The sequence below is a fragment of the Gorilla gorilla genome, chromosome 4, assembly GCF_029281585.2.
Source record: "Gorilla gorilla gorilla isolate KB3781 chromosome 4, NHGRI_mGorGor1-v2.1_pri, whole genome shotgun sequence".
Lineage (NCBI taxonomy): Eukaryota > Metazoa > Chordata > Mammalia > Primates > Hominidae > Gorilla > Gorilla gorilla.
Window position 1 is genome coordinate 49,086,022 of NC_073228.2, and position 22,421 is coordinate 49,108,442.

Below are 22,421 nucleotides of genomic sequence, written 5' to 3' on the forward strand. Positions count from 1 at the left end.
GACAGACAGACAGACAGAGACAGACAGACAGACAGACAGATAGAGAGATAGAGAGAGGAGAAGGAAGTTCAATTCCGGGTGGATCCCATTCCTTTTAAAGGTCGCCACCCACTCGACTGCCAAGCCGAGATCCTAAGGACCTCCCCAAAGGAGTAGGTCGTGGCCTTCCCGAAGCGCAGTAGTCACGGTGGAAACGGAAGCGTGCCGCATAAGCCTACCGTCTACCGCCCGCAGATCAGGAACCTCGCGGTACTTCAGGGAAACAGTTAAGTCGAGCCGGCGCGTCACAGGCACTCGGCGTGCAAGCCGCCCCGCAGGTGCTACCGTCTCTTACCTCCCTCTACTTTTAGGAGACGCGTTGTATCCCCGGAGGGGGTGCACCGTTCCTGGAGGTACTGCAATACCAGGTCGATGCGTGGAGTGGACGGAGCAAGCTCCTATTCCATCTCCCTGCTCCAAAAATCCATTTAATATATTGTCCTCGGATAGAGGACGTATCAGATATTAAACTGATAAGAACAGATACTACACTTGATCTTAGCCAAAAGGCCGAGAAGCGATGCGGTCGCCTTCGCGCCCGCCGTCACCGTCCCACTCTCATCCACATTCAAGTCGCGGTGAGAGCCCCAGCCTCGCTCCTTGCCCCATTCCCTCTGTCTCGTCCACAGCGCTATTGACGCCCTTACACTCTCGGGCTGATTTCTCATTCTCCGCCTTTGAAAAGGGAAATCTTACACCCGTGCTTCTTCCGGCGTTCCCGGGCTTTCATTTCGAATTTGCATGCCCCGCCCTTTCACAGAGGGCGTGGCCTCCGCCGTTGACTCCGCCCCCGGGGCCGCCTCTGCCTGGGGGAGCCGGGGCTCCGCTGGGGGCGACTTCCTTGTTCGTACGGAGCCAGCGGAAAGACAGAACCGGAAGGGACTGGGGGCGAAGGCGACGGGGGTCTGTGGAAGAGACCTGTCGGCGGAGAGCGGTCCACGTTTTCCTGGAGAAAGACGAGGCCCCAGGGCAGGAGCGCGGGCTGCGCTGGGCCTTTACTTCGCCGCCCGCGGGCGGGGAGACCGGCCCCGTACCCGAGGGGACGAGGGGCCCATGCCCAGTCAGGGAAGCCGAAGGCCTGGAGGGGCTTCCGGGAGCAGGGGCTGGAGTTCCTCTGCCAGGCAGGAGGCTGGCACCAGACACCCGGCAGAGGGAGGCGGCGAGGGCCCAGCAAGGATTCTCCCCAGCCCCTGTGCCTGCGTCTCCTGCGGCTTCTGTGCGCGGACCGTGTCCTGTGCTGTGTAGGGAAAGCTGCCTCTCTGCTCGGGACGTGGATTCCTTTCCCCTCCTCCTCGCCTGGCTACCTCTGACGCAGGTCGTCAGGACTCCGCTTGGGTGTCACCCGTCCAGGAAGCCTCCCTTAGTCAAGGGCCCTCGGCACCCGCCCCGTATGTGACTAGCAGCCCTCCTGTGTATTTCATCGCGCCCCCGTTGTTTATATCAGCTATTCCACTCACCACCCTTCTGGGCAACCCTTTATCTCCCGCTCTGAGATCCCATCGCTGAGGGCTGGGACCCCTCCTCAGTGCTTATCCCTGTTTCCCCGCGCGAGTCTGGCGCCTGGCGTGTGGAAGGCGCTCAGTAAACGTTTGTGGAGCGAAGAAACGACGCAAAGGTGATGAGCACGACAGACCGTGATGAGCACGACGCAGTTAGGAGGCTGTTGGCCCGGCGCGGGGGAAAAGGGGGAAGGTCGGGCTCGGGGTGGCAGGACCCCAGAGGGCAGGGGTGACTGCCGGGGTGCTCTTGGGGCAAGGTGGGCGTCAAGGCCCCCAGCAAGGTTGGGATAAAGTTTCTCTCCGAGGCACAGACTGCCGCCTGCGGGCTCAGCATTTACCTCTCCCTTCCTCCTTCCTAACGCAACGTCAGCGGAGGGCTGAGGGCTTTACTGCGCATTACCTGGAAAACTTATTTCACTCCACGGCCCTAAGAGGTGGGCCTTATTATTAGCCACGGCCAGGGTTAGGGTGAGGCCACCGCTCCAGGGCAGAATTTCAGGGGGCGCCCACCCCCCCCCCCGCCCTAAATCATTCAGCAATCAACATAAATTATAGTTCAACGCAATATATCTTATCTTGTGGGCCGCAAGCCACCCAGGTGCCCAGGCAAGAGCCTGAAGGCACAAGCTGTTCCAGTATAGTAAAGAAAATAATTAGAATAAGAAAAGTTTTACTAGAGATAGGAAACGGATAGGATTATATCTGACTATTATTAATCATTAGTTTGTAGCATTACTCTTTGTTCTATTACCATAATAATCTCTGTTCTGTTATGATTACCTTGGGGGAAACCAGGCCACACAGAGTTAGGAGCTGAAGGGCCACAGTGAGAGGTGACCAGAAGACAAGAGCGTGAGCCCTCATTCACGCCCAGAGAAGGGCCGCTGGAGGGCTCCTTGGCCTAGCGGTAATGCCAGTGCCTGGGAAGGCCCTGGTTACTTAGCAGGCCTTGGTCTAGCGGTGGCCCCAGTGCCTGGGAAGGCACCCGTTACTTAGCAGACCGAGAAAGGGAATCTCCCTCTCTCCAGGGGAGACAGAGAACGCTCTGCTCCACCACCTCTTGTGGGAGGTCTGACATTAGCCAGGCCGGCCCACAGTCATCCGGAGGCTTCAACGTCTCCCTGTGATGCTGTGCTTCAGTGGTCACGCTCCTTGTTCACTTTCATTTTCCGCCTGTACACCTGGCTCCTCCTTTTAAGTCCTTAGAAGACAGCAGTAGCAGAATTAGTAGAAGTACCACAGTCTTCGATCTTTCTGATAAGTGCATGGAAGAAACGCTGACGTTTGCTGTCCTCCCTCTCCACCTCGGCTACCACAAAGGGAAAGGCCCCCTGTCCAGTGGACACGTGACTCGCGTGACCTATCGATCATTGGAGATGACTGGCACTCCTTACCCTGCCCCCTTGCCTTGACTACAATAAATAGCAGCGCCTCCAGGCATTCGGGGCCACTACCTGTCTGCCTCCACGCTTTGGTGGCAGTGGTCCCCCGGGCCCAGCTGTCTTTCTTCCTATCTCTTTGTCTTCTGTCTTTATCTCTACGATCTCTCGTCTCCGCGCACACACACGAAGAGAAAACCCACAGACCCGGTAGGGGTGGACCCTACATTATCTCAGCTACAAGGTAATCAAGATATTCATGTGGACTACTGAGTCTTTCGGTGCCCCCTTGCTGTTTTATTTTTGTCCTGCGGCCGAGTGTTTCCCTCACTTCACGCCAACCCAATCTCCGCCGCCCTGTCTTGTCATCCCCATTCTACAGCCCAGCACGGTGTAGTATGGCAGCCGCTAGCCACAGGTATCTAGGGAGCCCTGGAAATGTGGTCAGTTCTAATGGAGCTGTGCTATACACATGAGATTTTGATGGCAGTGGGAGTAAAATTCTCCCAATTTTTTTCTTTTTTTTTTTTTTTCAGACGGAGGTTCCGCTCTTGTTACCCAGCCTGGAGTCCAATGGCGCGATCTAGGCTCTCTGCAACCTCCGCCTCCCGGGTTCAAGCGATTCCCCTGCCTCAGCCTCCCGAGCAGCTGGGACTACGGGCATGTGCCACCACGCCCGGCTAAGTTTGTATTTTTAGTACAGACGGGGTTTCTCCATGTTGGTCAGGCTGGTCTCCAACTCCCGACCTCCGGTGATCTGCCCAGCTGCCGCCTCCCAAAGTGTTGCTTGCGATTACAGGCTTGAGCCACCGCTCACCCAGGCTTTTTTTCTTTTTTCTTTTTTTTTTTTTTTGAGAGACAAACTCTTGCTCTGTCGCCCAGGCTGGAGTGCAGTGGCGCGATGTCGGCTCACTGCAGCCTCTACCTCCCGGGTTCCAGCGATTCTCCTGCCTCGGCCTCCTGGGTAGCTGGGATTACAGGCGTAGGCCACCACGCCCGGCTAATTTTTGTATTTTTAGGGGGTTTCGCCATGTCGGCCAGGCTGGTCTGGAGCTCCTGACCTCAGGCGATCCGCCCGCCTCGGCCTCCCAAAGCGCTGCGATTACAGGCGTAAGCCACCGCGCCGGGCTCTTTCATCCTGTCTTTATTTTCTGAGATAGAGTCTCGCTCGGACGCTCAGGTTGGACTGCAATGGCGTGATCTCGGCTCGCTGAAACTTCCGCCTCCCGGGTTCAAGCGATTCTCCTGTCTCAGCCTCCCGAGTAGCTGGGATTATTGACGCGCAGCACCACGCCCGGCTAATTTTTGTGGTTTTTGTATCTTCTGTCTTCTGCTCTTTAGTACCGCATAGAGCCGCAGAAGACTAGTGAGTCGAACAAACAGCCCCTCTTGCAGCAGTTGTTGATCACGGGGCTGCCCCCGGTACTCATCCTGTGTCTCTCGTCCAAATCCCCGCTCCTCCTCAGCTATCACCTCTGCCGATGCTGGTGGTTTCCCTGGGTACCGGGAACCAAACTCTCATTCCCCAGGGGCCTAAGCCCCCCGTGGCCAGGCCCTTCTCAAGTCAGGGTTCCTGCACATTCACAGTTACGGGTGGCCCTGGGAGTAACACCTGGCACCCAAACAGATCACCAGAGTCCACACATAGTCCACCTGCCCTCCCTGCGTAAGATCAGCTCTCCCTCCTCCCGACGATAGATCAGGGTCAATGATCCCTGCCAAGATGGCGACTGCTCCAGCCTGCTGGTCCAACCTGTCCAGCCACAGCTGTTGCTCGAAGGCTTCAAGTTCAATGGGACCCTCTCCCGCTTTCTACAAACTGGTTCCTTTATTTTTATGTTTATTTATTTGGGACGGGGTCTGGCTCTGTCACCCAGGCTGGAGTGCAGTGGTGCAATCACTGCTCACTGCAGCATCCACCTCCCAGCGTCCACCCATCCTCCTGGCCTCAGCCTCTGGAACAGCTGGGGTACAGATACGCCCCAGCCCGAACAGGTTTTCACTAGGTTGCCTGGGCTCTTTCTTTCTTTGTCTGTGTTGGTTGGTTGGTTGGTTTTTGTTTGTTTGTTTCGAGACGGGGCTCCGGCTCTGCCGCCGGGGCTGCAGGGCAATGGCGCGATCTCACCTCACTGCGGCCTTCTGGGCTCAAGCGATCCTCCCACTGTGCCCGGCCTGAAGACAGCCTTTAGAGAAAGAAGCAGGGGGAGTTCTTCCGAGGACAGACAAGATTTCTGGAGTTTGGAAAGGGTGAGAGACTGGGTCAGCGAAAGGAACATTCCGATCTTTATGTTGGGATGCAACGTATAGATACAGGGATGAGACCCAAAAGAGCCGGCAGAGATTTGTCATCGTGGTCGCAAGGCAACTGCCGGTGGCTGATCCCGTAAAGGATACACATACCTAGAGCGGAGCCTAAAGATGCATCAAGCATGACGGGTGGAGCCACGATGCTTGGACTCGAGCTCTGCTCCTGTGCGTTCCGTGATAAATGGCTTATACTACCTGCACCTCAGTTTTTCCCGGGCAAAAAAGGAAGCTTGCTGCCGGTGCGTTGGCACCTGCCTTGAAGTGCCAGCTACTCAGCGGGCTGAAGAGGAAGAAGTGCCTACTAGGAAGACACGTGGACACGTATGTTTACTGCAGCACTATTTACAATAGCAAAGACTTGGAACCAACTCGAATGCCCATGAATGATAGGCTGGATAAAGAAAGTGTGGCACGTATACACCATGGAATTACTAGGCAGCCATAAAAAAGGATGAGTTCATGTCCTCTGCGGGAACGTGGATGAAGCTGGAAGGCCTCATTCTCAGCAAACTCACACAGAAAGCGAAAACCAAACACCGCATGTTCTCGCTCCTAAGTGGGAGTTGAACAGTGAGAACACATGGGACACAGGGAGGGGAACATCACACGCCGGGCCCTGACGGGGCGTGGGGGGCAAGGGGAGAGAGAGCATTAGGCCAAATAGCCAACGCACGCGGGGCTTCAAACCTAGACGACTGGTGGCTAGGTGCAGCAAAGCACCGTGGCACACGTGTACCTATGTTCCAAACCTGCACGTCCTGCACATGTACCCCAGAACTTGGGAGGGGGTGGGGGAAACCAAAAGAGCCGGGGAGAGGCGGGGCGGGAGAGAGAGAGACAGAGAGACAGAGAGAGAGAGAGAGAGAGAGATAGACAGACAGACAGAGACAGACAGATAGAGAGATAGAGAGAGGAGAAGGAAGTTCAATTCCGGGTGGATCCCATTCCTTTTAAAGGTCGCCACCCACTCGACTGCCAAGCCGAGATCCTAAGGACCTCCCCAAAGGAGTAGGTCGTGGCCTTCCCGAAGCGCAGTAGTCACGGTGGAAACGGAAGCGTGCCGCATAAGCCTACCGTCTACCGCCCGCAGATCAGGAACCTCGCGGTACTTCAGGGAAACAGTTAAGTCGAGCCGGCGCGTCACAGGCACTCGGCGTGCAAGCCGCCCCGCAGGTGCTACCGTCTCTTACCTCCCTCTACTTTTAGGAGACGCGTTGTATCCCCGGAGGGGGTGCACCGTTCCTGGAGGTACTGCAATACCAGGTCGATGCGTGGAGTGGACGGAGCAAGCTCCTATTCCATCTCCCTGCTCCAAAAATCCATTTAATATATTGTCCTCGGATAGAGGACGTATCAGATATTAAACTGATAAGAACAGATACTACACTTGATCTTAGCCAAAAGGCCGAGAAGCGATGCGGTCGCCTTCGCGCCCGCCGTCACCGTCCCACTCTCATCCACATTCAAGTCGCGGTGAGAGCCCCAGCCTCGCTCCTTGCCCCATTCCCTCTGTCTCGTCCACAGCGCTATTGACGCCCTTACACTCTCGGGCTGATTTCTCATTCTCCGCCTTTGAAAAGGGAAATCTTACACCCGTGCTTCTTCCGGCGTTCCCGGGCTTTCATTTCGAATTTGCATGCCCCGCCCTTTCACAGAGGGCGTGGCCTCCGCCGTTGACTCCGCCCCCGGGGCCGCCTCTGCCTGGGGGAGCCGGGGCTCCGCTGGGGGCGACTTCCTTGTTCGTACGGAGCCAGCGGAAAGACAGAACCGGAAGGGACTGGGGGCGAAGGCGACGGGGGTCTGTGGAAGAGACCTGTCGGCGGAGAGCGGTCCACGTTTTCCTGGAGAAAGACGAGGCCCCAGGGCAGGAGCGCGGGCTGCGCTGGGCCTTTACTTCGCCGCCCGCGGGCGGGGAGACCGGCCCCGTACCCGAGGGGACGAGGGGCCCATGCCCAGTCAGGGAAGCCGAAGGCCTGGAGGGGCTTCCGGGAGCAGGGGCTGGAGTTCCTCTGCCAGGCAGGAGGCTGGCACCAGACACCCGGCAGAGGGAGGCGGCGAGGGCCCAGCAAGGATTCTCCCCAGCCCCTGTGCCTGCGTCTCCTGCGGCTTCTGTGCGCGGACCGTGTCCTGTGCTGTGTAGGGAAAGCTGCCTCTCTGCTCGGGACGTGGATTCCTTTCCCCTCCTCCTCGCCTGGCTACCTCTGACGCAGGTCGTCAGGACTCCGCTTGGGTGTCACCCGTCCAGGAAGCCTCCCTTAGTCAAGGGCCCTCGGCACCCGCCCCGTATGTGACTAGCAGCCCTCCTGTGTATTTCATCGCGCCCCCGTTGTTTATATCAGCTATTCCACTCACCACCCTTCTGGGCAACCCTTTATCTCCCGCTCTGAGATCCCATCGCTGAGGGCTGGGACCCCTCCTCAGTGCTTATCCCTGTTTCCCCGCGCGAGTCTGGCGCCTGGCGTGTGGAAGGCGCTCAGTAAACGTTTGTGGAGCGAAGAAACGACGCAAAGGTGATGAGCACGACAGACCGTGATGAGCACGACGCAGTTAGGAGGCTGTTGGCCCGGCGCGGGGGAAAAGGGGGAAGGTCGGGCTCGGGGTGGCAGGACCCCAGAGGGCAGGGGTGACTGCCGGGGTGCTCTTGGGGCAAGGTGGGCGTCAAGGCCCCCAGCAAGGTTGGGATAAAGTTTCTCTCCGAGGCACAGACTGCCGCCTGCGGGCTCAGCATTTACCTCTCCCTTCCTCCTTCCTAACGCAACGTCAGCGGAGGGCTGAGGGCTTTACTGCGCATTACCTGGAAAACTTATTTCACTCCACGGCCCTAAGAGGTGGGCCTTATTATTAGCCACGGCCAGGGTTAGGGTGAGGCCACCGCTCCAGGGCAGAATTTCAGGGGGCGCCCACCCCCCCCCCCGCCCTAAATCATTCAGCAATCAACATAAATTATAGTTCAACGCAATATATCTTATCTTGTGGGCCGCAAGCCACCCAGGTGCCCAGGCAAGAGCCTGAAGGCACAAGCTGTTCCAGTATAGTAAAGAAAATAATTAGAATAAGAAAAGTTTTACTAGAGATAGGAAACGGATAGGATTATATCTGACTATTATTAATCATTAGTTTGTAGCATTACTCTTTGTTCTATTACCATAATAATCTCTGTTCTGTTATGATTACCTTGGGGGAAACCAGGCCACACAGAGTTAGGAGCTGAAGGGCCACAGTGAGAGGTGACCAGAAGACAAGAGCGTGAGCCCTCATTCACGCCCAGAGAAGGGCCGCTGGAGGGCTCCTTGGCCTAGCGGTAATGCCAGTGCCTGGGAAGGCCCTGGTTACTTAGCAGGCCTTGGTCTAGCGGTGGCCCCAGTGCCTGGGAAGGCACCCGTTACTTAGCAGACCGAGAAAGGGAATCTCCCTCTCTCCAGGGGAGACAGAGAACGCTCTGCTCCACCACCTCTTGTGGGAGGTCTGACATTAGCCAGGCCGGCCCGCAGTCATCCGGAGGCTTCAACGTCTCCCTGTGATGCTGTGCTTCAGTGGTCACGCTCCTTGTTCACTTTCATGTTCCGCCTGTACACCTGGCTCCTCCTTTTAAGTCCTTAGAAGACAGCAGTAGCAGAATTAGTAGAAGTACCACAGTCTTCGATCTTTCTGATAAGTGCATGGAAGAAACGCTGACGTTTGCTGTCCTCCCTCTCCACCTCGGCTACCACAAAGGGAAAGGCCCCCTGTCCAGTGGACACGTGACTCGCGTGACCTATCGATCATTGGAGATGACTGGCACTCCTTACCCTGCCCCCTTGCCTTGACTACAATAAATAGCAGCGCCTCCAGGCATTCGGGGCCACTACCTGTCTGCCTCCACGCTTTGGTGGCAGTGGTCCCCCGGGCCCAGCTGTCTTTCTTCCTATCTCTTTGTCTTCTGTCTTTATCTCTACGATCTCTCGTCTCCGCGCACACACACGAAGAGAAAACCCACAGACCCGGTAGGGGTGGACCCTACATTATCTCAGCTACAAGGTAATCAAGATATTCATGTGGACTACTGAGTCTTTCGGTGCCCCCTTGCTGTTTTATTTTTGTCCTGCGGCCGAGTGTTTCCCTCACTTCACGCCAACCCAATCTCCGCCGCCCTGTCTTGTCATCCCCATTCTACAGCCCAGCACGGTGTAGTATGGCAGCCGCTAGCCACAGGTATCTAGGGAGCCCTGGAAATGTGGTCAGTTCTAATGGAGCTGTGCTATACACATGAGATTTTGATGGCAGTGGGAGTAAAATTCTCCCAATTTTTTTCTTTTTTTTTTTTTTTTCAGACGGAGGTTCCGCTCTTGTTACCCAGCCTGGAGTCCAATGGCGCGATCTAGGCTCTCTGCAACCTCCGCCTCCCGGGTTCAAGCGATTCCCCTGCCTCAGCCTCCCGAGCAGCTGGGACTACGGGCATGTGCCACCACGCCCGGCTAAGTTTGTATTTTTAGTACAGACGGGGTTTCTCCATGTTGGTCAGGCTGGTCTCCAACTCCCGACCTCCGGTGATCTGCCCAGCTGCCGCCTCCCAAAGTGTTGCTTGCGATTACAGGCTTGAGCCACCGCTCACCCAGGCTTTTTTTCTTTTTTCTTTTTTTTTTTTTTTGAGAGACAAACTCTTGCTCTGTCGCCCAGGCTGGAGTGCAGTGGCGCGATGTCGGCTCACTGCAGCCTCTACCTCCCGGGTTCCAGCGATTCTCCTGCCTCGGCCTCCTGGGTAGCTGGGATTACAGGCGTAGGCCACCACGCCCGGCTAATTTTTGTATTTTTAGGGGGTTTCGCCATGTCGGCCAGGCTGGTCTGGAGCTCCTGACCTCAGGCGATCCGCCCGCCTCGGCCTCCCAAAGCGCTGCGATTACAGGCGTAAGCCACCGCGCCGGGCTCTTTCATCCTGTCTTTATTTTCTGAGATAGAGTCTCGCTCGGACGCTCAGGTTGGACTGCAATGGCGTGATCTCGGCTCGCTGAAACTTCCGCCTCCCGGGTTCAAGCGATTCTCCTGTCTCAGCCTCCCGAGTAGCTGGGATTATTGACGCGCAGCACCACGCCCGGCTAATTTTTGTGGTTTTTGTATCTTCTGTCTTCTGCTCTTTAGTACCGCATAGAGCCGCAGAAGACTAGTGAGTCGAACAAACAGCCCCTCTTGCAGCAGTTGTTGATCACGGGGCTGCCCCCGGTACTCATCCTGTGTCTCTCGTCCAAATCCCCGCTCCTCCTCAGCTATCACCTCTGCCGATGCTGGTGGTTTCCCTGGGTACCGGGAACCAAACTCTCATTCCCCAGGGGCCTAAGCCCCCCGTGGCCAGGCCCTTCTCAAGTCAGGGTTCCTGCACATTCACAGTTACGGGTGGCCCTGGGAGTAACACCTGGCACCCAAACAGATCACCAGAGTCCACACATAGTCCACCTGCCCTCCCTGCGTAAGATCAGCTCTCCCTCCTCCCGACGATAGATCAGGGTCAATGATCCCTGCCAAGATGGCGACTGCTCCAGCCTGCTGGTCCAACCTGTCCAGCCACAGCTGTTGCTCGAAGGCTTCAAGTTCAATGGGACCCTCTCCCGCTTTCTACAAACTGGTTCCTTTATTTTTATGTTTATTTATTTGGGACGGGGTCTGGCTCTGTCACCCAGGCTGGAGTGCAGTGGTGCAATCACTGCTCACTGCAGCATCCACCTCCCAGCGTCCACCCATCCTCCTGGCCTCAGCCTCTGGAACAGCTGGGGTACAGATACGCCCCAGCCCGAACAGGTTTTCACTAGGTTGCCTGGGCTCTTTCTTTCTTTGTCTGTGTTGGTTGGTTGGTTGGTTTTTGTTTGTTTGTTTCGAGACGGGGCTCCGGCTCTGCCGCCGGGGCTGCAGGGCAATGGCGCGATCTCACCTCACTGCGGCCTTCTGGGCTCAAGCGATCCTCCCACTGTGCCCGGCCTGAAGACAGCCTTTAGAGAAAGAAGCAGGGGGAGTTCTTCCGAGGACAGACAAGATTTCTGGAGTTTGGAAAGGGTGAGAGACTGGGTCAGCGAAAGGAACATTCCGATCTTTATGTTGGGATGCAACGTATAGATACAGGGATGAGACCCAAAAGAGCCGGCAGAGATTTGTCATCGTGGTCGCAAGGCAACTGCCGGTGGCTGATCCCGTAAAGGATACACATACCTAGAGCGGAGCCTAAAGATGCATCAAGCATGACGGGTGGAGCCACGATGCTTGGACTCGAGCTCTGCTCCTGTGCGTTCCGTGATAAATGGCTTATACTACCTGCACCTCAGTTTTTCCCGGGCAAAAAAGGAAGCTTGCTGCCGGTGCGTTGGCACCTGCCTTGAAGTGCCAGCTACTCAGCGGGCTGAAGAGGAAGAAGTGCCTACTAGGAAGACACGTGGACACGTATGTTTACTGCAGCACTATTTACAATAGCAAAGACTTGGAACCAACTCGAATGCCCATGAATGATAGGCTGGATAAAGAAAGTGTGGCACGTATACACCATGGAATTACTAGGCAGCCATAAAAAAGGATGAGTTCATGTCCTCTGCGGGAACGTGGATGAAGCTGGAAGGCCTCATTCTCAGCAAACTCACACAGAAAGCGAAAACCAAACACCGCATGTTCTCGCTCCTAAGTGGGAGTTGAACAGTGAGAACACATGGGACACAGGGAGGGGAACATCACACGCCGGGCCCTGACGGGGCGTGGGGGGCAAGGGGAGAGAGAGCATTAGGCCAAATAGCCAACGCACGCGGGGCTTCAAACCTAGACGACTGGTGGCTAGGTGCAGCAAAGCACCGTGGCACACGTGTACCTATGTTCCAAACCTGCACGTCCTGCACATGTACCCCAGAACTTGGGAGGGGGTGGGGGAAACCAAAAGAGCCGGGGAGAGGCGGGGCGGGAGAGAGAGAGACAGAGAGACAGAGAGAGAGAGAGAGAGAGAGATAGACAGACAGACAGACAGACAGATAGAGAGATAGAGAGAGGAGAAGGAAGTTCAATTCCGGGTGGATCCCATTCCTTTTAAAGGTCGCCACCCACTCGACTGCCAAGCCGAGATCCTAAGGACCTCCCCAAAGGAGTAGGTCGTGGCCTTCCCGAAGCGCAGTAGTCACGGTGGAAACGGAAGCGTGCCGCATAAGCCTACCGTCTACCGCCCGCAGATCAGGAACCTCGCGGTACTTCAGGGAAACAGTTAAGTCGAGCCGGCGCGTCACAGGCACTCGGCGTGCAAGCCGCCCCGCAGGTGCTACCGTCTCTTACCTCCCTCTACTTTTAGGAGACGCGTTGTATCCCCGGAGGGGGTGCACCGTTCCTGGAGGTACTGCAATACCAGGTCGATGCGTGGAGTGGACGGAGCAAGCTCCTATTCCATCTCCCTGCTCCAAAAATCCATTTAATATATTGTCCTCGGATAGAGGACGTATCAGATATTAAACTGATAAGAACAGATACTACACTTGATCTTAGCCAAAAGGCCGAGAAGCGATGCGGTCGCCTTCGCGCCCGCCGTCACCGTCCCACTCTCATCCACATTCAAGTCGCGGTGAGAGCCCCAGCCTCGCTCCTTGCCCCATTCCCTCTGTCTCGTCCACAGCGCTATTGACGCCCTTACACTCTCGGGCTGATTTCTCATTCTCCGCCTTTGAAAAGGGAAATCTTACACCCGTGCTTCTTCCGGCGTTCCCGGGCTTTCATTTCGAATTTGCATGCCCCGCCCTTTCACAGAGGGCGTGGCCTCCGCCGTTGACTCCGCCCCCGGGGCCGCCTCTGCCTGGGGGAGCCGGGGCTCCGCTGGGGGCGACTTCCTTGTTCGTACGGAGCCAGCGGAAAGACAGAACCGGAAGGGACTGGGGGCGAAGGCGACGGGGGTCTGTGGAAGAGACCTGTCGGCGGAGAGCGGTCCACGTTTTCCTGGAGAAAGACGAGGCCCCAGGGCAGGAGCGCGGGCTGCGCTGGGCCTTTACTTCGCCGCCCGCGGGCGGGGAGACCGGCCCCGTACCCGAGGGGACGAGGGGCCCATGCCCAGTCAGGGAAGCCGAAGGCCTGGAGGGGCTTCCGGGAGCAGGGGCTGGAGTTCCTCTGCCAGGCAGGAGGCTGGCACCAGACACCCGGCAGAGGGAGGCGGCGAGGGCCCAGCAAGGATTCTCCCCAGCCCCTGTGCCTGCGTCTCCTGCGGCTTCTGTGCGCGGACCGTGTCCTGTGCTGTGTAGGGAAAGCTGCCTCTCTGCTCGGGACGTGGATTCCTTTCCCCTCCTCCTCGCCTGGCTACCTCTGACGCAGGTCGTCAGGACTCCGCTTGGGTGTCACCCGTCCAGGAAGCCTCCCTTAGTCAAGGGCCCTCGGCACCCGCCCCGTATGTGACTAGCAGCCCTCCTGTGTATTTCATCGCGCCCCCGTTGTTTATATCAGCTATTCCACTCACCACCCTTCTGGGCAACCCTTTATCTCCCGCTCTGAGATCCCATCGCTGAGGGCTGGGACCCCTCCTCAGTGCTTATCCCTGTTTCCCCGCGCGAGTCTGGCGCCTGGCGTGTGGAAGGCGCTCAGTAAACGTTTGTGGAGCGAAGAAACGACGCAAAGGTGATGAGCACGACAGACCGTGATGAGCACGACGCAGTTAGGAGGCTGTTGGCCCGGCGCGGGGGAAAAGGGGGAAGGTCGGGCTCGGGGTGGCAGGACCCCAGAGGGCAGGGGTGACTGCCGGGGTGCTCTTGGGGCAAGGTGGGCGTCAAGGCCCCCAGCAAGGTTGGGATAAAGTTTCTCTCCGAGGCACAGACTGCCGCCTGCGGGCTCAGCATTTACCTCTCCCTTCCTCCTTCCTAACGCAACGTCAGCGGAGGGCTGAGGGCTTTACTGCGCATTACCTGGAAAACTTATTTCACTCCACGGCCCTAAGAGGTGGGCCTTATTATTAGCCACGGCCAGGGTTAGGGTGAGGCCACCGCTCCAGGGCAGAATTTCAGGGGGCGCCCACCCCCCCCCCCGCCCTAAATCATTCAGCAATCAACATAAATTATAGTTCAACGCAATATATCTTATCTTGTGGGCCGCAAGCCACCCAGGTGCCCAGGCAAGAGCCTGAAGGCACAAGCTGTTCCAGTATAGTAAAGAAAATAATTAGAATAAGAAAAGTTTTACTAGAGATAGGAAACGGATAGGATTATATCTGACTATTATTAATCATTAGTTTGTAGCATTACTCTTTGTTCTATTACCATAATAATCTCTGTTCTATTATGATTACCTTGGGGGAAACCAGGCCACACAGAGTTAGGAGCTGAAGGGCCACAGTGAGAGGTGACCAGAAGACAAGAGCGTGAGCCCTCATTCACGCCCAGAGAAGGGCCGCTGGAGGGCTCCTTGGCCTAGCGGTAATGCCAGTGCCTGGGAAGGCCCTGGTTACTTAGCAGGCCTTGGTCTAGCGGTGGCCCCAGTGCCTGGGAAGGCACCCGTTACTTAGCAGACCGAGAAAGGGAATCTCCCTCTCTCCAGGGGAGACAGAGAACGCTCTGCTCCACCACCTCTTGTGGGAGGTCTGACATTAGCCAGGCCGGCCCGCAGTCATCCGGAGGCTTCAACGTCTCCCTGTGATGCTGTGCTTCAGTGGTCACGCTCCTTGTTCACTTTCATGTTCCGCCTGTACCCCTGGCTCCCCCTTTTAAGTCCTTAGAAGACAGCAGTAGCAGAATTAGTAGAAGTACCACAGTCTTCGATCTTTCTGATAAGTGCATGGAAGAAACGCTGACGTTTGCTGTCCTCCCTCTCCACCTCGGCTACCACAAAGGGAAAGGCCCCCTGTCCAGTGGACACGTGACTCGCGTGACCTATCGATCATTGGAGATGACTGGCACTCCTTACCCTGCCCCCTTGCCTTGACTACAATAAATAGCAGCGCCTCCAGGCATTCGGGGCCACTACCTGTCTGCCTCCACGCTTTGGTGGCAGTGGTCCCCCGGGCCCAGCTGTCTTTCTTCCTATCTCTTTGTCTTCTGTCTTTATCTCTACGATCTCTCGTCTCCGCGCACACACACGAAGAGAAAACCCACAGACCCGGTAGGGGTGGACCCTACATTATCTCAGCTACAAGGTAATCAAGATATTCATGTGGACTACTGAGTCTTTCGGTGCCCCCTTGCTGTTTTATTTTTGTCCTGCGGCCGAGTGTTTCCCTCACTTCACGCCAACCCAATCTCCGCCGCCCTGTCTTGTCATCCCCATTCTACAGCCCAGCACGGTGTAGTATGGCAGCCGCTAGCCACAGGTATCTAGGGAGCCCTGGAAATGTGGTCAGTTCTAATGGAGCTGTGCTATACACATGAGATTTTGATGGCAGTGGGAGTAAAATTCTCCCAATTTTTTTCTTTTTTTTTTTTTTTTCAGACGGAGGTTCCGCTCTTGTTACCCAGCCTGGAGTCCAATGGCGCGATCTAGGCTCTCTGCAACCTCCGCCTCCCGGGTTCAAGCGATTCCCCTGCCTCAGCCTCCCGAGCAGCTGGGACTACGGGCATGTGCCACCACGCCCGGCTAAGTTTGTATTTTTAGTACAGACGGGGTTTCTCCATGTTGGTCAGGCTGGTCTCCAACTCCCGACCTCCGGTGATCTGCCCAGCTGCCGCCTCCCAAAGTGTTGCTTGCGATTACAGGCTTGAGCCACCGCTCACCCAGGCTTTTTTTCTTTTTTCTTTTTTTTTTTTTTTGAGAGACAAACTCTTGCTCTGTCGCCCAGGCTGGAGTGCAGTGGCGCGATGTCGGCTCACTGCAGCCTCTACCTCCCGGGTTCCAGCGATTCTCCTGCCTCGGCCTCCTGGGTAGCTGGGATTACAGGCGTAGGCCACCACGCCTGGCTAATTTTTGTATTTTTAGGGGGTTTCGCCATGTCGGCCAGGCTGGTCTGGAGCTCCTGACCTCAGGCGATCCGCCCGCCTCGGCCTCCCAAAGCGCTGCGATTACAGGCGTAAGCCACCGCGCCGGGCTCTTTCATCCTGTCTTTATTTTCTGAGATAGAGTCTCGCTCGGACGCTCAGGTTGGACTGCAATGGCGTGATCTCGGCTCGCTGAAACTTCCGCCTCCCGGGTTCAAGCGATTCTCCTGTCTCAGCCTCCCGAGTAGCTGGGATTATTGACGCGCAGCACCACGCCCGGCTAATTTTTGTGGTTTTTGTATCTTCTGTCTTCTGCTCTTTAGTACCGCATAGAGCCGCAGAAGACTAGTGAGTCGAACAAACAGCCCCTCTTGCAGCAGTTGTTGATCACGGGGCTGCCCCCGGTACTCATCCTGTGTCTCTCGTCCAAATCCCCGCTCCTCCTCAGCTATCACCTCTGCCGATGCTGGTGGTTTCCCTGGGTACCGGGAACCAAACTCTCATTCCCCAGGGGCCTAAGCCCCCCGTGGCCAGGCCCTTCTCAAGTCAGGGTTCCTGCACATTCACAGTTACGGGTGGCCCTGGGAGTAACACCTGGCACCCAAACAGATCACCAGAGTCCACACATAGTCCACCTGCCCTCCCTGCGTAAGATCAGCTCTCCCTCCTCCCGACGATAGATCAGGGTCAATGATCCCTGCCAAGATGGCGACTGCTCCAGCCTGCTGGTCCAACCTGTCCAGCCACAGCTGTTGCTCGAAGGCTTCAAGTTCAATGGGACCCTCTCCCGCTTTCTACAAACTGGTTCCTTTATTTTTATGTTTATTTATTTGGGACGGGGTCTGGCTCTGTCACCCAGGCTGGAGTGCAGTGGTGCAATCACTGCTCACTGCAGCATCCACCTCCCAGCGTCCACCCATCCTCCTGGCCTCAGCCTCTGGAACAGCTGGGGTACAGATACGCCCCAGCCCGAACAGGTTTTCACTAGGTTGCCTGGGCTCTTTCTTTCTTTGTCTGTGTTGGTTGGTTGGTTGGTTTTTGTTTGTTTGTTTCGAGACGGGGCTCCGGCTCTGCCGCCGGGGCTGCAGGGCAATGGCGCGATCTCACCTCACTGCGGCCTTCTGGGCTCAAGCGATCCTCCCACTGTGCCCGGCCTGAAGACAGCCTTTAGAGAAAGAAGCAGGGGGAGTTCTTCCGAGGACAGACAAGATTTCTGGAGTTTGGAAAGGGTGAGAGACTGGGTCAGCGAAAGGAACATTCCGATCTTTATGTTGGGATGCAACGTATAGATACAGGGATGAGACCCAAAAGAGCCGGCAGAGATTTGTCATCGTGGTCGCAAGGCAACTGCCGGTGGCTGATCCCGTAAAGGATACACATACCTAGAGCGGAGCCTAAAGATGCATCAAGCATGACGGGTGGAGCCACGATGCTTGGACTCGAGCTCTGCTCCTGTGCGTTCCGTGATAAATGGCTTATACTACCTGCACCTCAGTTTTTCCCGGGCAAAAAAGGAAGCTTGCTGCCGGTGCGTTGGCACCTGCCTTGAAGTGCCAGCTACTCAGCGGGCTGAAGAGGAAGAAGTGCCTACTAGGAAGACACGTGGACACGTATGTTTACTGCAGCACTATTTACAATAGCAAAGACTTGGAACCAACTCGAATGCCCATGAATGATAGGCTGGATAAAGAAAGTGTGGCACGTATACACCATGGAATTACTAGGCAGCCATAAAAAAGGATGAGTTCATGTCCTCTGCGGGAACGTGGATGAAGCTGGAAGGCCTCATTCTCAGCAAACTCACACAGAAAGCGAAAACCAAACACCGCATGTTCTCGCTCCTAAGTGGGAGTTGAACAGTGAGAACACATGGGACACAGGGAGGGGAACATCACACGCCGGGCCCTGACGGGGCGTGGGGGGCAAGGGGAGAGAGAGCATTAGGCCAAATAGCCAACGCACGCGGGGCTTCAAACCTAGACGACTGGTGGCTAGGTGCAGCAAAGCACCGTGGCACACGTGTACCTATGTTCCAAACCTGCACGTCCTGCACATGTACCCCAGAACTTGGGAGGGGGCGGGAGAGAGAGAGAGAGAGAGACAGAGAGACAGAGAGACAGAGAGAGAGAGAGAGAGAGAGAGATAGACAGACAGACAGACAGACAGAGACAGACAGACAGACAGACAGATAGAGAGATAGAGAGAGGAGAAGGAAGTTCAATTCCGGGTGGATCCCATTCCTTTTAAAGGTCGCCACCCACTCGACTGCCAAGCCGAGATCCTAAGGACCTCCCCAAAGGAGTAGGTCGTGGCCTTCCCGAAGCGCAGTAGTCACGGTGGAAACGGAAGCGTGCCGCATAAGCCTACCGTCTACCGCCCGCAGATCAGGAACCTCGCGGTACTTCAGGGAAACAGTTAAGTCGAGCCGGCGCGTCACAGGCACTCGGCGTGCAAGCCGCCCCGCAGGTGCTACCGTCTCTTACCTCCCTCTACTTTTAGGAGACGCGTTGTATCCCCGGAGGGGGTGCACCGTTCCTGGAGGTACTGCAATACCAGGTCGATGCGTGGAGTGGACGGAGCAAGCTCCTATTCCATCTCCCTGCTCCAAAAATCCATTTAATATATTGTCCTCGGATAGAGGACGTATCAGATATTAAACTGATAAGAACAGATACTACACTTGATCTTAGCCAAAAGGCCGAGAAGCGATGCGGTCGCCTTCGCGCCCGCCGTCACCGTCCCACTCTCATCCACATTCAAGTCGCGGTGAGAGCCCCAGCCTCGCTCCTTGCCCCATTCCCTCTGTCTCGTCCACAGCGCTATTGACGCCCTTACACTCTCGGGCTGATTTCTCATTCTCCGCCTTTGAAAAGGGAAATCTTACACCCGTGCTTCTTCCGGCGTTCCCGGGCTTTCATTTCGAATTTGCATGCCCCGCCCTTTCACAGAGGGCGTGGCCTCCGCCGTTGACTCCGCCCCCGGGGCCGCCTCTGCCTGGGGGAGCCGGGGCTCCGCTGGGGGCGACTTCCTTGTTCGTACGGAGCCAGCGGAAAGACAGAACCGGAAGGGACTGGGGGCGAAGGCGACGGGGGTCTGTGGAAGAGACCTGTCGGCGGAGAGCGGTCCACGTTTTCCTGGAGAAAGACGAGGCCCCAGGGCAGGAGCGCGGGCTGCGCTGGGCCTTTACTTCGCCGCCCGCGGGCGGGGAGACCGGCCCCGTACCCGAGGGGACGAGGGGCCCATGCCCAGTCAGGGAAGCCGAAGGCCTGGAGGGGCTTCCGGGAGCAGGGGCTGGAGTTCCTCTGCCAGGCAGGAGGCTGGCACCAGACACCCGGCAGAGGGAGGCGGCGAGGGCCCAGCAAGGATTCTCCCCAGCCCCTGTGCCTGCGTCTCCTGCGGCTTCTGTGCGCGGACCGTGTCCTGTGCTGTGTAGGGAAAGCTGCCTCTCTGCTCGGGACGTGGATTCCTTTCCCCTCCTCCTCGCCTGGCTACCTCTGACGCAGGTCGTCAGGACTCCGCTTGGGTGTCACCCGTCCAGGAAGCCTCCCTTAGTCAAGGGCCCTCGGCACCCGCCCCGTATGTGACTAGCAGCCCTCCTGTGTATTTCATCGCGCCCCCGTTGTTTATATCAGCTATTCCACTCACCACCCTTCTGGGCAACCCTTTATCTCCCGCTCTGAGATCCCATCGCTGAGGGCTGGGACCCCTCCTCAGTGCTTATCCCTGTTTCCCCGCGCGAGTCTGGCGCCTGGCGTGTGGAAGGCGCTCAGTAAACGTTTGTGGAGCGAAGAAACGACGCAAAGGTGATGAGCACGACAGACCGTGATGAGCACGACGCAGTTAGGAGGCTGTTGGCCCGGCGCGGGGGAAAAGGGGGAAGGTCGGGCTCGGGGTGGCAGGACCCCAGAGGGCAGGGGTGACTGCCGGGGTGCTCTTGGGGCAAGGTGGGCGTCAAGGCCCCCAGCAAGGTTGGGATAAAGTTTCTCTCCGAGGCACAGACTGCCGCCTGCGGGCTCAGCATTTACCTCTCCCTTCCTCCTTCCTAACGCAACGTCAGCGGAGGGCTGAGGGCTTTACTGCGCATTACCTGGAAAACTTATTTCACTCCACGGCCCTAAGAGGTGGGCCTTATTATTAGCCACGGCCAGGGTTAGGGTGAGGCCACCGCTCCAGGGCAGAATTTCAGGGGGCGCCCACCCCCCCCCGCCCTAAATCATTCAGCAATCAACATAAATTATAGTTCAACGCAATACATCTTATCTTGTGGGCCGCAAGCCACCCAGGTGCCCAGGCAAGAGCCTGAAGGCACAAGCTGTTCCAGTATAGTAAAGAAAATAATTAGAATAAGAAAAGTTTTACTAGAGATAGGAAACGGATAGGATTATATCTGACTATTATTAATCATTAGTTTGTAGCATTACTCTTTGTTCTATTACCATAATAATCTCTGTTCTATTATGATTACCTTGGGGGAAACCAGGCCACACAGAGTTAGGAGCTGAAGGGCCACAGTGAGAGGTGACCAGAAGACAAGAGCGTGAGCCCTCATTCACGCCCAGAGAAGGGCCGCTGGAGGGCTCCTTGGCCTAGCGGTAATGCCAGTGCCTGGGAAGGCCCTGGTTACTTAGCAGGCCTTGGTCTAGCGGTGGCCCCAGTGCCTGGGAAGGCACCCGTTACTTAGCAGACCGAGAAAGGGAATCTCCCTCTCTCCAGGGGAGACAGAGAACGCTCTGCTCCACCACCTCTTGTGGGAGGTCTGACATTAGCCAGGCCGGCCCGCAGTCATCCGGAGGCTTCAACGTCTCCCTGTGATGCTGTGCTTCAGTGGTCACGCTCCTTGTTCACTTTCATGTTCCGCCTGTACCCCTGGCTCCCCCTTTTAAGTCCTTAGAAGACAGCAGTAGCAGAATTAGTAGAAGTACCACAGTCTTCGATCTTTCTGATAAGTGCATGGAAGAAACGCTGACGTTTGCTGTCCTCCCTCTCCACCTCGGCTACCACAAAGGGAAAGGCCCCCTGTCCAGTGGACACGTGACTCGCGTGACCTATCGATCATTGGAGATGACTGGCACTCCTTACCCTGCCCCCTTGCCTTGACTACAATAAATAGCAGCGCCTCCAGGCATTCGGGGCCACTACCTGTCTGCCTCCACGCTTTGGTGGCAGTGGTCCCCCGGGCCCAGCTGTCTTTCTTCCTATCTCTTTGTCTTCTGTCTTTATCTCTACGATCTCTCGTCTCCGCGCACACACACGAAGAGAAAACCCACAGACCCGGTAGGGGTGGACCCTACATTATCTCAGCTACAAGGTAATCAAGATATTCATGTGGACTACTGAGTCTTTCGGTGCCCCCTTGCTGTTTTATTTTTGTCCTGCGGCCGAGTGTTTCCCTCACTTCACGCCAACCCAATCTCCGCCGCCCTGTCTTGTCATCCCCATTCTACAGCCCAGCACGGTGTAGTATGGCAGCCGCTAGCCACAGGTATCTAGGGAGCCCTGGAAATGTGGTCAGTTCTAATGGAGCTGTGCTATACACATGAGATTTTGATGGCAGTGGGAGTAAAATTCTCCCAATTTTTTTCTTTTTTTTTTTTTTTTCAGACGGAGGTTCCGCTCTTGTTACCCAGCCTGGAGTCCAATGGCGCGATCTAGGCTCTCTGCAACCTCCGCCTCCCGGGTTCAAGCGATTCCCCTGCCTCAGCCTCCCGAGCAGCTGGGACTACGGGCATGTGCCACCACGCCCGGCTAAGTTTGTATTTTTAGTACAGACGGGGTTTCTCCATGTTGGTCAGGCTGGTCTCCAACTCCCGACCTCCGGTGATCTGCCCAGCTGCCGCCTCCCAAAGTGTTGCTTGCGATTACAGGCTTGAGCCACCGCTCACCCAGGCTTTTTTTCTTTTTTTTTTTTTTTTTTTTTTTGAGAGACAAACTCTTGCTCTGTCGCCCAGGCTGGAGTGCAGTGGCGCGATGTCGGCTCACTGCAGCCTCTACCTCCTGGGTTCCAGCGATTCTCCTGCCTCGGCCTCCTGGGTAGCTGGGATTACAGGCGTAGGCCACCACGCCCGGCTAATTTTTGTATTTTTAGGGGGTTTCGCCATGTCGGCCAGGCTGGTCTGGAGCTCCTGACCTCAGGCGATCCGCCCGCCTCGGCCTCCCAAAGCGCTGCGATTACAGGCGTAAGCCACCGCGCCGGGCTCTTTCATCCTGTCTTTATTTTCTGAGATAGAGTCTCGCTCGGACGCTCAGGTTGGACTGCAATGGCGTGATCTCGGCTCGCTGAAACTTCCGCCTCCCGGGTTCAAGCGATTCTCCTGTCTCAGCCTCCC

At 56.5% G+C, this 22,421-nt stretch overlaps 4 non-coding genes across 4 annotated transcripts; all 4 read right to left on the reverse strand.

Moving 5' to 3' along the window:
* Positions 1–370: 370 nt before the first annotated feature.
* LOC134758643 (U2 spliceosomal RNA) lies at positions 371–561 on the reverse strand. Its single transcript, XR_010134050.1, has one exon. It is a non-coding gene; the product is annotated as a U2 spliceosomal RNA (small nuclear RNA).
* Positions 562–6,450: 5,889 nt separating this feature from the next.
* Positions 6,451–6,641, reverse strand: LOC129534001 (U2 spliceosomal RNA). The gene has a single exon (XR_008680414.2). It is a non-coding gene; the product is annotated as a U2 spliceosomal RNA (small nuclear RNA).
* Positions 6,642–12,529: 5,888 nt separating this feature from the next.
* LOC134758644 (U2 spliceosomal RNA) lies at positions 12,530–12,720 on the reverse strand. The gene has a single exon (XR_010134051.1). It is a non-coding gene; the product is annotated as a U2 spliceosomal RNA (small nuclear RNA).
* A 5,894-nt stretch (positions 12,721–18,614) lies between these two features.
* Positions 18,615–18,805, reverse strand: LOC129533991 (U2 spliceosomal RNA). The gene has a single exon (XR_008680404.1). It is a non-coding gene; the product is annotated as a U2 spliceosomal RNA (small nuclear RNA).
* Positions 18,806–22,421: the final 3,616 nt, after the last annotated feature.